The 16,586-nt window shown below is 37.4% G+C and overlaps 1 protein-coding gene across 8 annotated transcripts in view; it reads left to right on the forward strand.

The window, feature by feature from the left end:
• The window catches only part of UBE3A (ubiquitin protein ligase E3A), a 120,933-nt gene that overhangs the window by 66,386 nt on the left and 37,961 nt on the right, over nt 1–16,586 (forward strand). The gene's annotated exons all lie outside the window — the stretch shown is intronic.

Here is a 16,586-nt window from a genome sequence, read left to right on the forward strand (position 1 = left end):
ACATAAAATATAAATCTATAAAATCTGGTATACCACATTAATAGAATAAATAAATCATATGATCATTTGAATAGATGCAGAAAAATCATTGGACAAAATTAAAAGTTCTTTTCATGAAGAAAAACTCTTAACAAATGAGATAGATACAGGAGGGAGGGTACCTCAACTCAGTAAAGGCCATGTATGTCAAACTCAGTCCTGGTGTCTTATTCAGTGTTAAAAAGTTGAAAGCTTTTGTTCGAAAATCAGGAACAAGATAAGAATGCCCACTCTTGCCATTTCTGTTCAACAGTTCTAGAAGTCCTCACTAGAGTAAGTAGGGAAGAGAAATTTTAAAAAGGTATCCAAATGAGAAAGAATGCCTGCTAAATTGTCCTTGTTTAGATTGTATGATCTCATATATAGACAACTTTGAAAACTCCACCAAAATAACGTTAGAACTAATAAATAAATTCAGTAAAATTGCAAAATACAAATCAAGATAACAAAAGTCAGCATTTGTACATGCTAGTTATCTGAAAAAGAAATTAAGCAAAAAGTTCCATTTATGATAGGCTAGAAAGAAGTATAGCTAGCCTTTTATATCCTCAGTATAGCTAGCCTTTCCTGTATCCTGATGTTTAACCAACTGTTGAATCAAAGTATTTGTGAAAAAACATTAAGAATACAAGAATGTTACTGTTATTGATACTAGTATTATTTTACACAAATAAGCCAAACAATACAGTATAACTATTTACATAGCATTTACATTGTAGTATTATAAGTAATCCAGAGATGATTTACTGGAGATTTACTACAGGAGAATGTATAAATTACTTGCAAATACTATGCCATTTTATATTATATAAAGGGAATCAAGCATCTACAAGGGTTTTGGAGCCAATATTCTACAAATCCCAAGGGATGGTTGTACTTAAGAATAAATTTAACCAAGGAGGTGAAAACTAAAACATTGATGCAAGAAATTGGAGATGTTACAAATAAATGGGGAGTTACTCTGTGTTTATGGACCAGATAAATTAATATTGTAAAATGTCTGTTATCCAAAGCAATCTATAGATTTAATACTAATCCTCATCAAAATTCCATTGTCATTTTTCACAGAAATAGAAAAAACAATTTTAAAATTTATATGGAACCACAAAAGATTATGAATAGCCAAAGGAATCTCATGTAGATAGTTGAGTGAAGGGTATACCCCATGGAATGGGAGAAAGTATTTGCATCTGGTAAGGGATTAATGTCCAAAATATATAAAGAATTCAAACATCTCAATAGTAAGAAAACAACCCAATTAAGAAATAGTCCTGGCTCAGCACCTGTAGCTCAGTGAGTAGGGTGCCAGCCACATACACCAAGGTTGGCGGGTTCAGGCCTGGCCTGGGCCTGCTAAACAATGACAACTGCAACCAAAAATAGCCAGGCATTGCGGCAGGTGCTTGTAGTCCCAGCTACACAGGAGGATGAGGTGAGAGAATCGCTTAAGCCCAAGAGTTTGAGGTTGCTGTGAGCTGTGACACCACAGCACTCTATGGAGGGTGACAGCTTGAGACTCTGTCTCAAAAAAAGGAAATGTTCCTTTGACCTGGGCAGACATTTCTCAATACAAGACATACAAATGGCCAAAGGTAAATGAAAAAATGTCATTAATCATTAGGAAAATGAAAGGTAAAATGATAGTGGGATATCATTTCACGCTTGTTAGAATGGTTATTATCAAAAATATGAAGGATGGGTATCGGTGGAGGATGTGGAGAAAAGAGAACCCTTGCACACAGTCGGTGGAAATGTTAATTAGTACAGTAATTATGGACAGTACTATGGAGTTCCCTCAAAAAATCAGCAGTAGAACTACCAAATGTTTCATTCAGCAGTTCTACTATTGGCTATATATATTCACAGGAAATGAAATCAGTATACCAAAGAAATCTGCACTCATATGTTTATTTCAGCATTATTTGCAGTAGCCAAGATATAGAATGAATTTAAATATCGATCATTGGATGAGTGGACAAGGAAAATATAGCGTATGTGCATAATGGAATACAAGTGAGCCATACAAAGAATGGAAAATCTTATCACTGTGACAAGAGGGATGGAATTGGAGGACATCATGTAAAGCGAAATAGGCTAGTCACAAGAAGAAAAATACTACACTACATGATCTCACTTATATGGAAGCTAAAACTTGTAGAAGGAGACGTTAGAATGGTGATTGCTGGGTGTTGAGGATAGGTATGGCAAGGTTGGAGAGATGTTGATCAAAGGATAGAAAATTTCAGTTACATAGGAGGAATTTATTTAAGAGCTCTCTTGTACAACATGGGAACTACAGTTAATAAAAATGTTTTGTATTATTGGAAATCACTAAGAAAGTAAATTTTAAGTCTTCATCCACAAAATACAATAAGTATGTGAGGTGTTAAACATACATAGCTTGATTTAGGCATTCTACAATGTTGACGTATTTCAAAACTTCATGTGTAGACTTAAAAACTTCATGTGTAGACATACTCTGTTTTTATTTGTCGAAAGTAAATTTTAAAAGTTGTAAAAAGTAATACCTGGGGTCCTAACAAGTTAAAGAGCTAGTTCAGTTTGAGTGAAACACTCACAGGGATGGATGAGTTGATGATAATAATCAGAGGTTAGGTGTTTAATATGCCTAGCCAAAGACAAAGTAGTAATTTGATAGAATAAAGAGTACCTTTATTGTGTAAAACTGAACTTAATGAAGATACTGTAAGAAAAGCAAATATTTTGAGTCTAGAGTGTTGAGATGGAACATATGGACGTTGAAGTCACCTTGCTGATAATTGATAATGTAAGCCAGGCTGCAAAGTAAGGGCTTTAGTATGTGGGTTTAATTTACAAGAATGGAGAGGAAAACCAGAACACATTCACGTTGATCATTTAAAAGCTGTTTTTTATTTAGGTTTGGGGGTCTTGGGCATTGTTTATTTTTAATACAGGGAATTTGAAGAATAATGGTGGACTTAGAAGTCTATGACACTTTCACATAAATGGGTTGCAGGATTAGTACCACCTTAGGAGAAAGCCAGGCTTTAATGAAAGCTAAATTCAGGGGCCATAGTATAAAGCAGTTGTAAATGGTGTATAGCCTATATCAGAGTGGGTTTCTGGAGATCGTTGTGAAATAGATTGGGAGGATAAGTCAAGATTAAAGAATAGAAAAGGTTGGATGAAGCTTGCATTTGTTAGTAAAAACCAAGGTTAATGAGTGTGTGAGACGTGATAGGATATCCGCCGTAACTTTCCAGATGATGCTTTCGTGTTTAATCCTTGCTAAGTTAAAGTATAGTAACAGGAAATTACATCTGCCTTGGTATCTCAAAGAGCTGTCTAAAGTTACAGCCATAATTACTATGGGAATATAGTACCAAGCCTTCAAGGCTGCCACTATTTCTTGGTTCCTATATCTGAAGAAACCATAACGAGCTAGAAGTTCAATAAGGTCAGTAGCTCCCAGTTTGTTCTTATTGTAAGCCCTCATTTGTAAAATAGGTTATGAAAGATTCTTGGTTTTACCTAAGAACTAAGAAGGTTCATTAATGGCAAGGTCTCACAGTTATTGAAGCATGAATTTTGCTTTTTGGTACTTAGATACACATTTGCATATGGTTACTTGAACTAGAGAAGACCTTGGGTGTATTTTAGATAGTAATTTATATACACAAAAGGAACATAGAAATTCTTAGTGTTGCCTATTTCCTAGGGAATAAAAGAGTATAATAAAAAATTTTACCAACAGTATACTATTTTGTAATTAAGCCTAGAAATAGAACTAATACAACCTAGAATTTTAAATTTAATTAGAGGTTTATTCTCCCCGAATTTTGTTTAAATCTATAAATAACATGCAATAGAGTCTTCTTGTGTGTATTAATTTAGACTCTTTAGTTTTCTTAATGATTTCAAATCAATTTTGCAGTAACTTCAGACTTCTCACAATAAGGTTATGTTTTCAGGTGTATAATTGTATCAAGTGATTTTATGGTTCAATAAAGCAAGGCAGTTTAAATAAATGTTGCCTGTTTATTATTATTATTTTATTTTTTGAGATAGAGTCTCACTTTATTGTCCTCTGTAGAGTTCTATGGTGTCATAGCTTACAGTAACCTCAAAATCACAAGGCTCAAGTGATTCTCTTGCCTCAGCCTCCCAAGTAGCGGGGACTACAGGCATCCACAATACCTGGCTATTTTTAGAGGCAAGGTCTTATTCTTTCTCAGGCTGGTCTGAACCCATAAGCTCAGGCAATCCACCTGCCTCTGCCTCCCAGAGTGGTAGGAGTATACGTGTGAGCCACCACGACTGTCCTTGTTCAGTTTACTTTAAATGTTGGAATCTTCATGACCCACACCTAAAGGTATTTTTCAATCTTTTTCTCTAGGTAAGAACTTAATCATCTCCTGGCATCTCATCTTGCCATCTTCAACTCTAACTTAATCCTTTGAACTGTATACCACTCATTTATCCAATAATTAGATGCCTGATTTTCAAATTTAACATGTCCAGTGTAGAACTCTTGATTTCTATCCTTTCAAATCTACTTATCTTGTAATCTTTTGTCCTCTCAATCAGTAGCAGCTTTTTTTTTTCAGAGTAGCCAAAAGCCTTAGAAGCATCTTTGCTTTGTGTATGCTTCGCATAAAATTTTTGTCAAATATTGTTGGCTCCACCTTCAAAATAGAAATAATTTAACCACTTTTTGCCATTTACACCTATAGTGCCCTGAGAAAAGCCACCATTTTATACATTTTGAATTCAATTTATACATTTTGCCAAAAGCAGGAAGTTGTTTCCCATCTGTTTTGACCTTTACAGTATACCATACCATATACATTGCTGTGTATCACGTGCCCCAGTGTATAATGTGCACCCATGATTTGGGCCCAAACTTTCAGGAAAAGTATCTCTTTGTTTTAATTTTTTTTTTTTTTGAGACAGAGCCTCAAGCTGTCCCCCTGGGTAGAGTGCTGTGACATCACAGCTCACAGCAACCTCCAACTCCTGGGCTCAAGCGAGTCTTTTGCCTCAGCCTCCCAAGTAGCTGGGACCACAGGCGCCTGCCACAGCACCTGGCTATTTTTTGGTTGCAGCCATCATTGTTTGGCAGGCCGGGGCTGGATTCAAACCCACCACTTTAGGTCTATGTGACTAGTGCCTTAGCCACTTGAGCCACAGGCACCGAGCCTGTTTTAATTTTTTAATTCAAATTTTTCTTTGTTACATTTAGGCACTTGTTTTTAAATGCTAAAGGAATTTTAGCATTTATTTTTAAACATGGTACAAGACATTTTATGTAACAAATTACAAAACCCAAAAACAGAAACAAGATACGAGAAATTTTATGCACTAGTAACAAATTTATGATATTTATCATATTTTTATCATTGTTGATAGCAAAAGTATCGTCTTTAATTTATACTTTCCTGGCTTCTTCTGAAGAGTCATTTTCCTTATTCTGGTTAATTTCAGTTCATTGTTAATTATCCTCAGTTCTACCCATAGCATTGTTGATGCCGCATTTTTCTCAGTCCAATCACAAACCTGGGTGATGGATGCTTTTTTGATTCTGCCTGTAAGTGTTAAATCATTACCAGCTAACTGTATCTGTCATGTCAACTCATTACTTCATGAGGGCTCAGAGTCTCATTATGTTGCCCTCAGTAGAGTGCCATGGCATCACAGTTCACAGCAACCTCAAACTCGTGGGCTTAAGCTATTCTCTTGCCTCAGCCTCCCAAGCTGGGGCTATAGGCACTGACCACAAGGCCCAGCTATTTTTTTGTTGGAGTTGTTTAGCTGGCCCCGGGCTGGGTTCAAACCCACCACCCTTGGTGTTTGTGGCTGGCGTCATAACCACTGTGCTACAGGCACCAAGCCTCTTCATAAGGGCCTTAAAGGACTTGTTTACTGACACATCAAGAGATTGAGTTGTCTGGTTAGCCCAAAGATATCACAGCAAATTGGGTTTTCAAGTCTTAAAATTACTTTTTCATTTTATGTAACATGGACTTTGAAATGATCAAAAACAAGAAAAGCAGATGATTAATGCCTATGATCTATGCCTTCTACACCAGACTTTTTTTTTAAAATTTCAGATTAATGTAAGAGTACAAATGATTAGGCTACATTTTTTGCATTTGTTAGGTGAAGGCCAAGTTGTAGTTGAGCCTTTTTACCCAGGAAGTGTGCCATATACCCCTACATTGTGCCTCTTGGGCGAGAACTTACCAAATCTTCTTTGCCCTTCCCCTCTACTTGAATTTAATTGTATTTTTTTTTCCCTATGTGGGCATGTAGTTCTTTATCTAGTAGTTTCATATTAGTATTGAGTACACTAGGTGCTTGTTTTTCCTTTTTTTTTTTTTTTTTTTGTGACGGAGCCTCAAGCTATCCCCCTGGGTAGAGTGCCATGGCATCATGCTCACAGCAACCTCCAACTCCTGGGCTCAAGCGAGTCTCCTGCCTCAGCCTCCCAAGTAGCTGGGACTACAGGCGCCCGCCACAATGCCTGGCCATTTTTTGGTTGCAGCCATCTTTGTTGTTTGGCGGGCCCGGGCTGGGGATTCGAACCCGCCACCTTAGGTGTATGTGGCTGGCACCTTAGCTGCTTGAGCCACAGGCGCCCAGCCATTGTTTTTCCATTCTTGTGATACTTTACTTAGTAGGATGTTCTAAGTGATGTAAAGTCTCTTTTTTATGGCTGAATCGTATTCCATGGTATATATACCTTAGTTTACTTAACCATTTCTGAGTTGATGGGCACTTGAGTTGTTTTCACATCTTGGGAATTGTGAATTGATCTGTGAAAAACATTCTAGTGAAAATGTTCTTATGGTAAAATGATTTCTTCTTGGTAGACACCTAGTGATGAGATTGTAAGATCAAATGAAAGGTTTACTTTTAGCTCTTTAAGGATTCTCCATACTTTTTTTGTAGCAGACCAAAGAAAAAGAGAGAATTAAGAGCTGCTTTTTTGTAGCAACTCAAGGAAAGGAGAAGCAGGAGCTAAGCTCAGAATACTTTGTAACTACAAGAAACACCTGTAACATCTTGGTAATACAGTTCCTTGGTGATAAGGGCATGGGGAAGGGATTCGGCTCTCCTTTACAGGAGAGCTAGTGAGATGAGAGCATCAGTGACTGGTAGTCTCTACCCTGTCCCTGTGAAAATAAGCCACAGGACCACTTCTGTAAAAAGCAGCAGGAGAGGTCAGTTGAAGGGGGCGGGGGCGGGGGGGGAGGCATTCTTATTCTTTCAGGGACTCCCTCACTCTTGACTTTTTCTCTCCTGCTTGGAGGGCCTCTGCCTGAGGCCCTTTTAAGAAGACTGCTAAGATTTACTCTCCTATTGAGACTGTTTCTCTCCCGTGAAGACTGTTTCCCTCTCTCTCTTTTCTGCTAAGGGCCAATAGCCCTCAGGCACCTAAGGGTGATTGTTCCTAAGCCATATAGCACAGTGGTTGGCATCCGGACAATGGATAAGCCTGGGGGAAGACCCGGACAGTCCTGGGGCCTGACCCCTTTTTCCAAAGGGGCTGTATTAGTTTGCATTCTTACCAGCAGCATTCCCTTCTCTCCATACTACTTCAGCATCTGTAGCTTTGGGACTTTGAGATATAAGAACTGGGGTTAGGTGATACCTCAGAGTGATTTTGATATCCATTTCTCTGATGATAGGGATGATGAGCATGTTTTCATGTGTTTGTTGTCCATTGGTCTGTCTTCTTGGGACAAGGCTCTGTTCCTGTCTCTTGCCCAGTGATAAATGGGATTGTTTACTCTTTCCTTGTTGATTAGTTTGGGTTCTCTGTGAATTCCAGTTATTAACACTTTGTCAGATTCATAACGTGAATATCTTTTCGCATTTAGAAGGTTGTCTGTTTGCTTTGTTTTTTGTGTCCTTAATTGTGCCTATGTTTTAAAAAAGCTTGGTCATGTCCCATTTATTTATTTTTGATGTTGCTGTGATTGCCAATGAGGTCTTCTTCATAAAATCTTTCCCCAGGCTGATATTGTCAAGAGTTTTTCCCACACTTTCTTCTAGAGTTTTTATCTTCATGCCTTAGATTTAAATCTTTTACCATCATGAAGTCAAGTTTTATAGGGAGAAGTGTAGGTCTGGTTTCAGTCTTTCATATGTGGCTAACCTGTTCTCCCAGAACAATTTATTAAATAGGATTCTTTTTCCCAGTTTTTCTTTGGTTTCATCTCTAGGTTCTCCATTCTGTTCCATAGATCTATGCCTCTATTTTTGTGCCAGTACCATACTATTTTGATCACTATAAACTTATAGTGTATAAACTGAAGTCTGGTAAAGTCTGGTAAACCTGAAGTCTCTGCAGGATATTGTTTATTTGATTTGATTCTCAGCTTAACTGATAATGGCATACATGAAGGCCACTGATTTGTGTACATTGATTTTGGATCCTAAAATATTACTGTACTTTTTTTTTTTTTTTTTTAAGACAGAGTCTCATTTGGTTATCTTCAGTTGAGTGCTGTGGTATCTTAGCTCACAGCAACCTCAAACTGTTGGGCACAAGTGAACCTCTGGCCTCAGCTTCCCAAGTAGCTGGGAGGGTGTTTTTTAGAGATGGGATCTTGCTCTTGCTCAGGCTGGTCTTGAGCTTGTGAGCTTAGGCAGTCCACTCACCTCGCCTCCCATTACTGTATTCTTGATCACTTCCAGGAGTCTCATTGTTGAATCCCTGGGGTTTTCTAACTACAAGATTATATCATCAACGAAGAGTGAAAAGTGGACCTCCTCTGTCCCCATTTGGATGCTTTTAATATCCTTTTCTTGCCTGATTGCATTGGCTAGAACTTCCAGCACTGTTTTGAACAGTAGTGGTGATAGTGGGCATCCTTGTTTGATTTCACTTCTAAGTGGAATCAGTCTTACTTTGCTCAGTATGAAATTGGCTGTGGGTTTGTTGTAAATGGCTTCTGTGAGTTTAAGAAACATTTCATCTGTACCGATTTTCTTAAGTGATGTTGTCAGAAAAGAATGCTGGATTTTGTTGAATACCTTTTCTGCCTCTTTTGAGAGGATCATGTGGTCTTTATTTTTGCTTCTTTTCATGTTTATGGATTTGCATATGTTGAACCAGCCTTGCATCTTGGGGGATAAAGCCCAGCTGATTGTGATGTACAATGTTTTAAAAGTGTAGCTGTATTCTATTTGCTAGCATTTGATTATTTTTGCATTGATATTCATTAGTGAAATTGGACTATAGTTTTCCTGTTTTGTTGGATCCTTTCCTGGTTTGAATATCAGGGTGATATTTGCATCATAGAGTGTGTTGGGAAGTGTTCCTTCTTTCCCCATATTTTGGAGTAGGTTCTGCAATATAGGTATGAGATTTTCTTTGAAGGTTTGTTATAATTCTCATGTGAAACTGGTCTAGGACTTTTTATTTTATTGGAAGCTTTTTTATTGTTACAATTTCAGTGCTTGGTAGTGGTCTGTTCATGAGTTCTTAGTCTTCCTAGTTAAGTCTAGGGAGATAGCGTTTTTCCAGATATTGGTCCATTTTCTCCACATTTTCAAATTTCTGGCCATAGTTTTTGATAGTAGTCAGGTATGATCTTTTGTATTTCTGTGGTATCTGTTTTTATTTCCCCTTTTTTGTTTCTGATTAAAGTTATTAGGAATGTTACTTTTCTGTTTCTAGTCTGGCCAAAGTTTATCTATTTTATTTATCTTTTCAAAGAACCAGCTTTTTGTTTCATCAATTTTCTGAATGGTTTTGTTCTTAATTGCATTTAATTCTTTTTTTTTTTTTTTTGAGACAGAGCCTCAAGCTATCCCCTGGGTAAAGTGCCATGGCCTCACAGCTCACAGCAACCTCCAACTCTTGGGCTCAAGCGAGTCTCCTGCCTCAGCTTCCCAAGTAGCTGGGACCACAGGCGCCTGCCACAACACCTGGCCATTTTTTTGGTTGCAGCCATCATTGTTGTTTGGTGGGCCCGGGCTGGGGATTCGAACCTGCCACCTTAGGTGTATGTGGCTGGCGCCTTAGCTGCTTGAGCCACAGGCTCCGAGCCAATTGCATTTAATTCTGATCTAATGTTGATTATTTCTTTTCATCTAGGTTTGAGATTGGATTTCTCTTTGGTTTGTTCTCTCTTTGCTTTTTGGACATGGCCGACTAATGTGATAAATTTTCCTCTTACAACTGCTCTTGCAGTATCCCACAGGTTTTGGTAGCTTGTTGCTTCATTGTCATTTTGTTCAAGAAATCTAATCATTTCTTTCTTTACCTTCTCCTTGACCCAGCTATTGTTCAACATAAGGCTGCTTAGTTTCCGTGGCTTTGTGTGGGGATGAAGATTTTTGTTGGAGTTTAGTTCTTCCCTTATTCCATTGTGGCTTGAAAAGATACATGGTATAGTTTCTACTCTTTTAAATTTGTTGAGATTTGATTTGTGTCCTAGGATATGGTCAATTTTGGGGAATTATCCATGAGCTGACAAGAAGAACCACATACCAAGTAATATTGGGATAGTATGTTCTGTATATATTTATTATACTCAGTCATTCTAGGGTCATGTTTAGGATTATAATATCTTCTTCTTGTATTCCTTTTACTAGTATATAGTGTCTATCTTTGTCTTTCTTTTGTTGCTTTAAATCTGCAAATAAGATTGTGACCCCTGATTTCTTCTGATTTCCATTTGCCTGAAATCCTGTTTACCAATCTTTCACCCTGAGTCTTGCTTTATCCTTAGAGGTTAGATGTGTTTCCTGAAGGGAGCATATAGTTGGCTTATCCTTTTTTTATTCCATCAGCCAGCCTGTGCCTCTTCAGTGGGAAATTCAAGCAATTCACATTTATTGAGAGAATTGATAAATATGGTAGAGTTCTGTTCATCTTGTTTTGTAGAGATCTGTCACCAGGTTTTATGGCTTGGGCCATTGTGGAAACTAGGCTTTGACCTTTAGTTTCTGGGTGTCTTTACTTTGCTAGTAGTCCATTGTGATGGTCTGTGTATAATGAGTCTGAGTACTTCCTGCAGAGCTGGTCCTGTAGTTGCTGATTTCCTCGGTGATTGCTTGTCTGTAGAAGATTTGATTTTTCTATCAAATATGAAACTTAGTTTAGCAGGATACAGAACTCTAGGCTGGAAGTTGTTTTGTTTGAGTATATTGAAAGTGGGAGCTGGTGTACTGCTGGCTTGTGAAGTTTCACCTGAAAAATCCACTGTCACCCAGATGGATTTCCCCATGTTGGTCAGTTGGTGCTTACTCTCGGCTGCTTGCAGAATTTTCTCTTTCATTTTGATTTTGGCCAGGCTTATTATAGTGTGTCTAGAAGATGCTTTTTGATGGAGATGAACTAGGATTCAATATCCATCTAAAAAGAGTATATCTGAATCTTTGGTGATGCTTGGGAAATTTTCAGTTAGGATATCCTCCAGTAGGGCTTCTATACCTTTGGGTAGCTCTTCTTTTCCTTCAGGGATACTTGTAATTTGAATGTTCATACACTGTGAAGTCCCCTAGCGCAGATTGCTCTGGTTTTACTCTTTTCTTCTGCCTCTTTAAATGACTGGTTTAGCAAAAGAGCCTTGTCTTCTAGCTCTGAGATTCTTTCTTCTCCATGTTCTGATCTGTTGTTAAAACTGTTCACTGCTTTTGAAACTATCTTAATGACTCCTTCAATTTTTAAGCTCTGATGCATTCTTTCTAATATCATCTCTTTCATTTGTTTCTTGGGTCAATTTTTGGATTTCCTTTTGGTGATGGTAGTGATACGTTGAGTAGATGGATTGGGTCAGACTGAGTCTTCTCAGAAAGTGGAATGAGTTATGTAATCTAAAGAAAGATTTTTAGAATCACTGTGAATTTGGAATTTTATTTATTTGCTTCAAAAAGATTTTAGAAAACATTAATAAGAATAGTTTATCTCTAGTAACTATAGAGCTTGTCAAATATAAATAAGATTCAAAGCCAAAAAAGATCATTGAAGGTATAGGTGTGCCATTGCCCCAGGTTAGCACAACCTTTTGATTCATTGAGTTGTTCTAACTGCTGTCTCCCTCTTAGCTTATGAGGATCAAATGACATAATGTACATAACTCACTCTATAAATGTTGATGAATACTCATTGTTCTTGTTTTTAACATCTGACCTTGTTAGCAATACCTTGCCGCTTGTACCAGAAGCCTAGGCATTATCTCTGGCTCTTCTACTTTATACATATACTACCTGCTACAAACTGTTGTTAACTATTTGTTGAGTCAGTTTCATTCTCTTTGTTCTTGCTGCCAATTCATCCTTTGCCTGTACTATTCCAGTAACCATTACTAGATTGCCTTCCTTCAGTTGTGCTTGCTTTGGTGCCAGTTTTGAAAATGGAATTATTGTAGAGACATAAATGTAACTTAGCTGCTTAAAAACCTTTTAGTGCAGTGATATTCAACTGGTATGTTGTGAGAGGATCTTAGGTGTGCTGCGAAAACTTACTTTAGAAAGTTCAAAGCATACTAATTTATATTCTTTCTTTGACTCCTTTTTAAATCAACATCATTTAAATGTGCTTAATGTGAAAGTTTAACTGTAGGTTCAAATGTGCCATGAGATAAAAAAGATTGAAAAACACTGCAGTGATTCCTACTGCATTGGTTCTTATCTAGTGGTTTATGAATTTTCAGAAAGAAAATGTATGCACTGCTGAAGCATTTTTATGAGAAGGTTAGTAGCTTTTATTAGACTACTCTTCTGTTCACCAACATAAGAATTCCTTTTATGGCTTGAGATGTCTTCCATGCTCTGGCTTCTCCCTCTCATTTAATATTTATTGAACCTTTTCTTTAACTTTTAAGTTCTTAAATGCCTGCAGTTGCTCTATGATACTGTGTTCTTAGTCCCCATACCCTGACTCATTTTCCTCTCTATCTGAAGGGTTCTTCCTACTGTTTGTGTCATGAGCTCTTAGTCATCTTTTGTGATTCACTTCTTTCTTTTTTTTTTTTTTGTAGTCATCCCTGTGATGTGAATTCATCTGACTTTCTTCTTCTTTAAACATTAAGTTTCTCGAAGAGCCCATTTTAGATAGCCTGAGAACCTAGAATAGTTTTAATTTGTCAAGCAGAGTTTGATCTATACCAAAGTAGACATTTGGAAGACATTTAGTTGTTGTGCGATCCTTGAAAGAAGATGAGACTGTCTGAAGAGAAATTAATGAATTAATTTTGCAGACAGAGTCTCACTCTGTTACCCAGTCTGGCTTGCTAGATTTCTTTTATTATTTTTATTAGTATTTTCTTATTTTTTTTCTCACTCTGTTGCCAGGCTAGAGTACTGTGGCATCATCATAGCTCACTGCAACCTCAAACTGCTGGGTTTAAGTGATCCTTTTGCCTCAGCCTCCTGAGTTGCTGAGACTACAGGTGCCTACTACATGCCTGGCTAATTTTTATATTTTTAGTAGAGACAGGGTTTTGCTGTTGCTTAGGCTAAGCTTGGGATCTTCCCACCTTGGCCTCCTGGATTATTAGGATTATAGGCATGAGCCACTGCACCTGGCCAAAGAGAGATTGAAACTAGAAATATCTGCACATTTCAGAGATCAGCTATTAGACATTTTCTTGAGTTGAAAGGGAAGTTTGTGAAAGCTAGAGAAAGGAAAAACCAGGAAATAGTGTCCAAAGTCAATAATTTCCTAAATTCCTGTATTTCTTAGCAAAATCAGGGAAATAAGTATTAATAGTGAAAACTGGTGACTTACCTAGAAAAGATTGTATATTACAGATACAGAAGGTAGGTTATAGGTGCAGTAAGCTGTGGACATAATTCTTTTCCCATACACTGTTGTTACTGCTCTTCACTCCTTTTGAGTATTCTTGATATTCTCTTAGCATAACCCTTATCCTCTGAAGCTTGTGCTTTCTCGCTATATCATCCTTTATCTTTATCATCTAGCAAGCTCTCAGTTTCTTAGTCATTGAAGGCTGATACCTGAACTCTCATGCCCTTTCACTGTACTTCAGATCTGCTGCCATCTTTGTTGATATGATTAACCCCTAACTCCCTAGCATCTTAATGTCTCAACTATTTTATCTGCAATAATATTCACCTCTGTGTCCCTGCTGTTTCCCACATCTATGGGTATGCCAGCCAGAACTCTTTTTATCCCTGTAACCTTTAAGAAAAACACCTTACCTTAGATTGCAGTTTTTAAATGTGTTCTTGTTTTCTAAACTTGTTTTTCCTCACTCCATGTCATCTACCTTCTCTTTGAACATGTTCTGTAGGCCCTCTACTTTCTTCTAAAGAACATCAACCCTCTGGTTCATCTAATTCCTGGCATTTATTTCTCAGATTGAATAAACAGTACTGTTTAACATGTCCTTTACCCTCTAGAGAAGCATATATTAATTGATAAGGAGAAAACAAGTTTATGCCAGTTTATTTATATAAGAAGTAAAGAAAAAAACTCAGATTTAAAAAAAAAAATGGTAAAAAAACCAAAGTTTACCATGTTAATGATTTTAAGTGTACAGTGCAGTAGTGTTAACTGCACATTGTTGTTTAGAAGATCTCTAGAACTCTTCTGTGTTGCAAAACTGAAACTCTATATCCATTGAGCAGTTCTGGTTTTGCCCTCTTCTTAGCTCTTGACAAATACTACTTTACTTTCAATTTCTAAAATTGAACTACAAGGGGTGCCAAAAGAGTGTATATACAATTTTAAGAAAGGAAAACTGTATTAAGATTGTAATACTCAAGAGTGGCACCTGTGGCCCAAGGAGTAGGTGCCAGCCCCATATATCAGGGTGTTGGGTTCAAGCCCAGCCCCAGCCAAAACTGCCAAAAAAAGATTGTAATACTCAATATATACCAGTAACATTTGTTATCTTGTATCTCTTGTAATTTCAGTTTTACAATTTTGGTATATTTTTTTCCTTAAAATGTGTATACATATTTTTGGCACCTTCTGTAGATTTCAGATACATCATAGAAGTGGAATCATGACGTTTTTGTCTTCTTTTAAACTTTTCCATTTTCAGCATCCCCCAACAGAGTGGTACATGTGTTACAGTCAGTGGTATTACATTAATACATTATAATTACCCAAAGTCCATAGTTTATATTAGGATTTAGTCTGCAGCTTTGCACAAAGTATAATGACACATAATCCACCTTTATGTTATCATACAGAGTATTTTCACTGCCTTAGAAGTCATTTGTGTTTGCCTGTTTATCCCTCTTCACCTTGCCCATCCTTTGGCAACCTCTGATCTGTTTACATCTCCACAGTTTTGCCTTTTCCAGAATGTCACATATTGAGAATCATATAGTATGTAACCTTTTCAGATTGACTACCATGTAGTGATATGCGTTTAAGTTTTCTCCATGGTTTTTGTCAGAGATTGTTTGCATCTCTCTTTTAGTGGTACATATCTCATTTCTGGATGTATCACAGTTTATTCATTGAACTAATAAAGGACATCTTGGTTTGTTCCATGTGTTGCTATTATGAATAAAGCTGCTGTAAAAATCCATGTGTAGGTTTTTGATTGTACTAAAGTTTTCAGCCACTTTGGGTAAATACCAAGACGCAGAACTGCTATGTCTAATGGTATAAGTATGTTTAGCTTTGAAAGAATGGCCCAGCTGTCTTTGGAAGTGACTGTACCCTTTCTGTATTTTTACCAGCAGCGAATGAGAGTTGCTTCACATCCTCACTTGCATTTGGTGTTATCAGCGTTCTGGATTTTGGCTATTCTAATAGGTGTGTATGTAGTAGAGGGTATCACATTTTAAGTTTGCATTTTCCTGGTGATGTTATGTGTGACATACTGTGCTTTAATTGCCATCTATATATCTTCTTTTGTGAGGTGACTTTAAAGGTTTGGCATTTAAAATTTTGTCCTTTTGTAGATGATGTCTTACTGCGTAGCTGGTCTCAAACTCCTGACTTAAAGCAATCTGCCAATATGGTGATCCCAAACTGCTGTGATTATAGTCATGAGCCACCACCACATCCAACCTGTTACATTTTAATTAGGTTGATTGCTTTCTTATTGTAGACAGGAGTGTCCAGTTTCAGATTATATGAGGACCGTTTTGCTTGTCTTTGGTGTTGGGTATCGTGAAAAGCATGCACAGACCTTTTCTTCTGCTCATCACCTCTCATTAGTGTTTGTGTATTTAATGTGTGGCCCGAGACCATTGTTATTCTTCCAATGTGTGGCAAAAAGGAACAAAGTTGAACACTCTTATTAAAGGTTTTCTTTTTTTTTTTTTGGACAGGAAGTAGACTTTATTATTGGTAGGCACAAATGAGAAGCAGCATAGTGTAAGTCCTCATGAGTACAGGGCCCGCCACTTGTCCAGGTGGCCACGATTATTAGGGATATATCTGACCCCACAGCCATCTGGGATGAGCTGCTTCTCAGCCACTCATCAGGTCTTCAGATTCATTTGCATTAAACTTGGTAAAGCCCCACTTCTTAGAGATGTGGATCTTTTAGCGGCCAGGGAACTTGAACTTGGCTGCTTAGGACCTCAATCACAGGCTCCTTATTCTATAGTATGGTGCT

This window comes from Otolemur garnettii, unplaced genomic scaffold (genome assembly GCF_000181295.1).
Source record: "Otolemur garnettii isolate 467f Iridium unplaced genomic scaffold, OtoGar3 scaffold00170, whole genome shotgun sequence".
In the NCBI taxonomy this organism is placed as follows: domain Eukaryota; kingdom Metazoa; phylum Chordata; class Mammalia; order Primates; family Galagidae; genus Otolemur; species Otolemur garnettii.